This window comes from Canis lupus, chromosome 12 (assembly GCF_011100685.1).
Source record: "Canis lupus familiaris isolate Mischka breed German Shepherd chromosome 12, alternate assembly UU_Cfam_GSD_1.0, whole genome shotgun sequence".
In the NCBI taxonomy this organism is placed as follows: Eukaryota; Metazoa; Chordata; class Mammalia; order Carnivora; family Canidae; genus Canis; species Canis lupus.
The window spans coordinates 18,316,244-18,323,668 of NC_049233.1; positions in this window are offsets into that span (position 1 = coordinate 18,316,244).

Genomic DNA, 7,425 nt, shown 5'->3' on the forward strand with positions numbered 1-7,425 from the left:
TAATTATTCCTGATTCAGTTTTTGAAGACTGTGTGTTTCTGAGAATTTATCCATTTATTCTAAGTCATTCAATTTGTTGGCATATAATTTTTATAGTAGTCTTATAATCCTTTCTATTTCTGTGGTGTCAGTTGTTACTTCTCTTTCATTTCAGATCTTACTTGGATCCTCTCTTCTTATTTTCTTGTTGGGTTTGGCTGAAGGTTTATCAATTTTGTTTATCTTTTCAAAGAACCAGTTCTTAGTTTCATTCAAGAAACTTTGCCAGAGGCAAAGATACTTAAAATGCAAAGAATGAATGATGTATAATTGATCTGTGATTTTATGTATTCATTCATTTAACAAATGCATCTGAGTGCCTACTTTGAATAGACATGGTGCTGAGTAATAGGGATTTATTAGTGACCAAAGGACAAGTTCTCTGCCCACAAGATGTTGAAATCCTACTTGAGATAGGTACATGATAAGTAAACAAATAAAATAATTAGAGGCTAATTAGGAAACAATTTGATGAAACAATTGAAAGTGGGGGTAAGGAGAAAAGGTAGAGACAAGAGTAGTCTTCACAAGCAATTTTGGGAAATATTGTTAATTAAGCACTCTCCTCTTCACTGTAGGTGTCTCTAAATCATTTTCCTGTAACATTTCAAGAGACATCAAAAAATCCATGCTATTTTTGTATATCCATGTATGCCCTGGCACCATAAGACCACTGAAGTAAATACCCTTCCCCCATCACAGCCTAAATGCTGTATGCCTTAATTTAGTCTTTTGTTTGTTTGTTTAAAAATAGACCTAAATTAATTTAGCACTTAAGAGATTTTCTTGTAAGCATCCTAAGGACTGAAACTTAATTTCGTAATTCTCAATTTCATGGTCAAAAGAGCCCTGATGTACATTTGAGAATAAAAAACTACTTGCTTCAAGGTACAGTGTTCATATATGTTTTCCAATAATTATCTATTGACCAAACTTTAGTCAAATTTCACAGAATTGAATGTATGGACACTAGCTATTTTGAGTAATAAGCAATATCTTAAGTGCTAAAGTCAAGGGTTAAAAAGTCATTTAAATATAAATCATTAAAAAAAAGGCATAATCATCTGTTGCCTACGAAGTAAGGAAAAAAATGAGAATAAGTTCTCAACTAAAGAGGTCAATAGTCTGTCGTAACATTTTAACTATCATCTACTGTTCAAGTTCAGAGCAGACTTGAATGAAAGTAAAGGGTTTTGGAGATTTAATCGCCTTAAAGATCAAAACATTTTTCCAAAATGTAATATACAAGAGGTTAAAAAAAAATGCTTTCAGTACTTTCATTGTAACCTCTCCTAATGTTAATGGAAAAGGTAATATTTGACCAACGAAGTTCAAGGGGCAAACTCATCTTCCAACGACTGGCTGATAGAAGTTAACATCACTCCCTTTAATGCCTAAGTGGCTCTTTAACTCTCAGAAATTTAAGTGCTGGATTTAGAAAAAGAAAGGAAAGAACTTTAAAAGGTGTTAACTTCATCTTGTGCCATAAAAGAAGAGATGTTTAATTAAGCCACTGGTAGTTCTTGGGTGGTTTTCAGTTTAGTTTTATACTTTTGAGATGAAAGCGTACATGCAAAATTATGTACAAAGCACCTTTTAGAAACTTTGGAAAGGTCAAGGAGAAAATAGCTAGATTTCAAAAGCTGAACTTTTCAAGGTTTTTCTCTGATTTTTCTAAAACAAGATAGCCTCCTCCTCCTCTTAATAGTTCTTCAAGGCCCTTTTGGTAGCCAAAATCTTTGTTCTTTTTTTTTAAGCAGCTTTGTAACAGAAGAACTAAAAATTAATTATGGCTATGGAACTTTTACACAGAAGAGTTTAAAAAGCACAGACGTAAAGAAGGGAAAAAGATGAGGGCCCATTTATCTTATATTGACAGGACTAGCTTCAAACGATGACCTTGAATCATAATCATCCTAATGAGCTCAAAATATTTCACTTTAACAAGTGAAACTATAATCAAATCAGTTTCTGAAAGCTCTACTAATGAGCATTTCCTTTGATGAAAACATGGTTCACTGTCTTAGTCTGCAGGAGGTGCACTACAGTAAGGGGCCAGCTCCTGACAACTCATTAGCTGACCTGGGGAGAGAGTAATTTGAATGCTTTTGATAAAAATTTCAAGGCTTTTTTTAAACTGAAATTACAATTTATGCACTTTTATAAATAGTATAATTTTTCTAAGTTGGGGGAAACTAGCAGGAAGACTTCAAAGCTGTGGAACAAAGTTTGTTTACCACATTTGGTCTGTTTGTATCCCCGGAACCAGAAAGGGGAAATATGTTTCATTAGTGACTGCTAACTTGGGGCCAATCATTCTATTGTATTTTTACAGCCTGTTATTTGTACAGGTTGGCATGAGTTTAATGAATTTTAGGGAACTACGTTTTAGAAGATTTAGAATTGAAAATTGGAAGTCACTATTATTTACCATGAGTCTTAAGAACGTCTTCTGAAACTACTTTGTCCATCAGAACAAATTATTCAATTTACCTAAAGCAGCAAAATAAGCTGAAATGAAAATAGAATGGGGAAATGTGGTTTACTTTTATTTTTACTTCTTGTCAAGGCTTCTTCCCCCCAACCCCATTAAAATTATTCATCATTTTAACTACTCCTCTGCTCTATTCAGCATCAATAAATGATCTCTTTCTCCCTCTCTCTTTCTCTCTGCAGAGCAGACTTGCTGTCAAAGCAGAATATAAAACAGAAGAATAGTTCAGCTATTTTAAGTATCACTGGAAGACAGATCTTAGTTGCTTCAGAAGGCCAATTCCTTGTCTCCTCCCTCCCCCCTAAGCTTCCCTTTGCTGTTGAGGGATGTTCTACTTCCTTTCTATTTGTCATATTTTCTTCCTGTGTTTTCTGCTAGGCAAACCACTGAGATGGTTTGTGTCATAGACACACGAGACACTGTTCTCAACTGTCAAGTGCTTAATTCTCTGTCTCTTTTTTTTTGCTTTTACTTCTTATCCCTCTTGACTTGGGTTGAAAAGCAAAAATATTTTCAATATTTTGGAAGACAAGTTACTGAACAGAAGTAGGACATCAAAAAAAGAGAAAAGACTTATTTTACTTCCCAAAATTATCCCTTGTTTCTTCTGGATAGTTTTATATGATATACAGCCATAAAAAAAAGCAAAATATATCATGTGATCCGTGTGTGTGTGTGTGTGTAAAATATACACAGCCAATTCCCATTATTCACAGCATTTCTGTTTTATAAAGTCACTGTAGACACTGAATTAGCTCCTAGATCATTGCTCCTAGAAAAAATACAAGGTTATGTTCCTTTGAGCCTCTGGGCACAATATCTTCATCAACTGATCAATACATAACCTTTTGTGTGTATGTTTCCACTTAAAGACCCTTATTTAATATATATTATTGATTCTTAAGCATTGAATTCATGGCCATATTAAAAAAATAATATTCTGATATTTGTTAAAATGTTGAAGGAATATTTTATTCAAGATTATTGCAATAAGGGCATTATAATAGGAGCAAGATAAGGCTCAACTCTGAATACAACATGAACAAGTGGAAATTTATAGCCAACCAGGAGAGTGAGAGAGTCAATGGACAGAAAATTACTAAGAGAAGACATCAACAGTAAGGGGATTCTTACTAAACTCAACTAATAGGCTTTTTGCCAAAGAAGGGCCAAGGACATACATATCAAAAGTAGGATATGAGGATCTTAGACATCAGAAATGATCAGATATTAGGGTGGAGGGATTCTCTCCAACCTGATGTAACAAGATTCACTGCTAAGACTGGACTGGGCAGGTCAAAGACAGGTTGAGGCCTACTCAGAGAGGGTTCAAAGGAGGTTGACTAAAGTTTAATCAGAGAAAGAATCTTTGTCAGCCAACAGCACTATAACTTATGCCTGAACAAAGCTTGTTTAGCTTACATATTTTCTCAGTAAGTCACTGTGACTTACTGCACTTAAAAGCACTGTGACTTACTGCACTTAAAAACAAGTCTTCTGCACTTAAAAGCATCAGAGAGCTCTTCAGCATCAAACTTAGATACCATTGCAACAGCAAAATCACTAACAAAAAGCAAAAAAATGTGAAAAATATGGCACTACATAGACCTTGAAAGGGATACTTGCTTGCAGTAAAAGAGGTAGAACAAAAAGGCAGAGCATAGCCCTGTTCTACCTTAGCTGGGAGTAAGGGCTTCAGGCAACCAAATATTTCATTGCTCTGCACAAAACACATAGAAATGACCACTAAACACGTGAAAACAGATTCTGTGGTCACAAATAAATTTTATCTAGTTAGATAACTCACAAATACACAATCTACAAATAATAAGGATTGACTATATATCCATACATATTCATGGACTCACACATAGAAAGATCTGCAGAATGTTAGTCCATTTAATTAAACAATATCAAATTAAAAAAAAAAAAGAAGTTTGGATTCTGCAAAACCTTTCATTGGGGGAGAGAGGAGCACCACTTCTGGAAACACTAGAAATTCAACCCAACTTAAATTAAGTAGGTAATTAAGTTGTAGTTGTAGAGGGCAAATAGAATATGTTAGCCTGACAATTCTATAACTGACTTAAATTTGACAAAATTTGACAAAAATCTAACTTTCTAAATCAAAATAATCTATTATTATTGCTTTTGCTAATAAGTTCCTCTCGTTTTAGTCAATATTAAAGATTCATTAAAGTAAAAATCAGTGCATGCTTCAACATTGACCCTAGATATTTAAAGATTTTAAATATTTCTAAATATCACTAATTGTGATGACCTGAGACCTGAGATTAGCTCGTGCTCCAGAATTTGGGAGGACTTCTCCACACATCTGCTTCCTGGGTCATCTCTGACGGGGCTATCTCATTCTTCCTTCAGTCTCAAGATTTAGCCTCTTTTGCTTAGTCTGTCCCTATTAGTATAGAGTAGGAGAACAAGTTACTCTCTCGCCTGTTCTTCTGATGGGAAAAAGTAGAACTGGCCTGTCTTTTGGAAAATAAAACACCCAAGTCAGGCAGAAGTCACCTCCTTCCAATAGACCGACTATGGCACATCTAGAACAGTAGGATCAGCTGCCCAGAGCCCTATGCCCTGGACATGTCCCTTTATCTTCTATAAACAAAATCTTACCATGAAGCCCTAGTTTATATAGAAGCTGCTCCCAATTGGTCCAGTAAAACTTATACCTTAAGCCTCTGATTTATTACTCATAACTAATGATGTTCCATCATCCCATGCATTTTCCAAGTTACTCATTTCTCAGCATGTTAGGCAGGTTTTCTCCTCTACTACTAGCATTTCTCTGAGGAACTTTGTGAAAACTACAGAATCCCACACCTCCTTTCCTGAGAGATGTGCCCCACTACTGGCAACTTAAATTTTCCCTCTCAAGGGAAATATTGCCTGAACTGACTCTCTAGAGGAAGTGGAAATAATTCATGTCTACAAGGAAGAGGACTTGTGGACTTGTGGCTACCTCCTTCATATCTCTGTCCAGATCTCCCTATCCCCTAGTTCAGACAGAGCAGGAAATTCATCTCTGTAGATGTGGAGCAAGAGCACAGGAAGTTGAACTTAAATTCTCCTTTGTGCTAAAGCCCTGAGGAAATCTTGGGTTTGAAGATTATAAACTATAGTACCTCTTTGGGAATACATGGTGATTCTGTTAATATCCTGTGGAAATTAAACAGAAAGAATTTATGCTTGTCTTAGACATTTTTAGTGAATTTTTTCTCATTTTTTAATTTACAAAAGGAGACCCTCTTGTTGATCAGATAATCTTACTAAATAAATATGCTTTCTCTTATGTGATAAAAAGCTCATGTATCACAAAAAGATACGTAAATTGTTATACTAAATTCAATATTCAGGCATTTTAAAGTTTATAATAAAAGTCATTGTGTAGGAAAAATAATGCACTTTAGAAAAAAAACACTTTCATGGCAAGCTTTCTAGGAGTCTGCAAACAGTTGTCTTATTGAAATATGTTTTGTTTAGATGTTTTTTAGCACAAGTTATTCATTTATCATCATTCATTTATCTTTCAGGTCTGTATTTCACACAGCCTTCAATAACATCAATGCATAACAGAGATTTCTTTTCTTCATGTTATTGTTTGCTTGATTACTTAATGTCCAAATTAATTTGGGGGATTTCTTCATCGTTTAAATCATGTGACAACATATAGAGATGTTACTTATATCACATACCCTACTAAGCTGTACATTGTTATTCCAAGTGGTAGCAGTCCAAGAATCTCACCTACTCAACAACCACAAGTCAATTTTGCAAAGTAATATTAGCCGATCAAGTGCCAAGGCTCCAGATCTTTAGCTTGAAGAGACTCAATTCCTAGATACAAAAACCACTTAAATTTCCAATTTATGGTTTTCTGTATTATTTCGGTTTTCAGTTTTTAAATTAAATATTTTTTTCTATATCATTGTTTTTTTTAATTTTTTTTTGTTTTTTTTTTGTTTTTTTTTTGTTTTTTTTAATTTTTAAATGAAATATTGTAATGATTTCAGGTTAAAGTTACTTCTATTCCTATTACAAAACCTTCAGAAAATACAGAAACTATAAAGAAACTACAATAGCCACTGTTATTAACACTCTTAGTAACCTTTATTTGAGATTATTTATTTGCAGGTATTGACTATTACCTGCAAAAATGCAACCAATATTCCCAAGCATCTGTCTTCATAGTGTTTCTATAAAATAAATTATTAGTATTATTATTGCTGATCCAACAATATGCGTATTTTAGATTTAGATAATTTTGCCAGATGTCTTTCCAAGGTGATTGTATCAATTTACAGTTCTACTAAAATTGCACAAAACTGCAGCTTCTATATTCCCTTGTCTGCACTGGGTGTCATCGGATATTTTAATAATCACTGAATTGATATCTGAAGAATGTTGGTTTTTTTGCTGTTTTAATTTTCATTTAATTATTTTAAATATAGATAGAAAATAGTTTTTCACTGTTTGAAAAGTTAAGATAGCTTTGGGAATGTGACCCAAAATAGGAGCCCACTAGTTTTTTGAAAAAATGAGTATTTGATTTACGTATGAATTTTAGCTTCTGTATAAATACTTAAGAGAAAAGAATGTTCTTTCATGGAAAGAAACTGAACACCTGCTATTCAAACTCCCAACCCCAAATCCAGAGATCCAATTTTGTGTTTGTCAGCCTTGTCCATGTGGTATTTATAGTTTGATTAGTTTATAGGCACTTCCTTTTATTTTAAACTCATCTAAACAGAGAAATTAAATTTTCACCATCCTTCATATCTGCACATTTCATGTACTTTTTACTGATAGGCACACTATTTTTATACTAATAGTGCAATTACTAAAATATAAGCTAACAACGAGACAGCCAAATA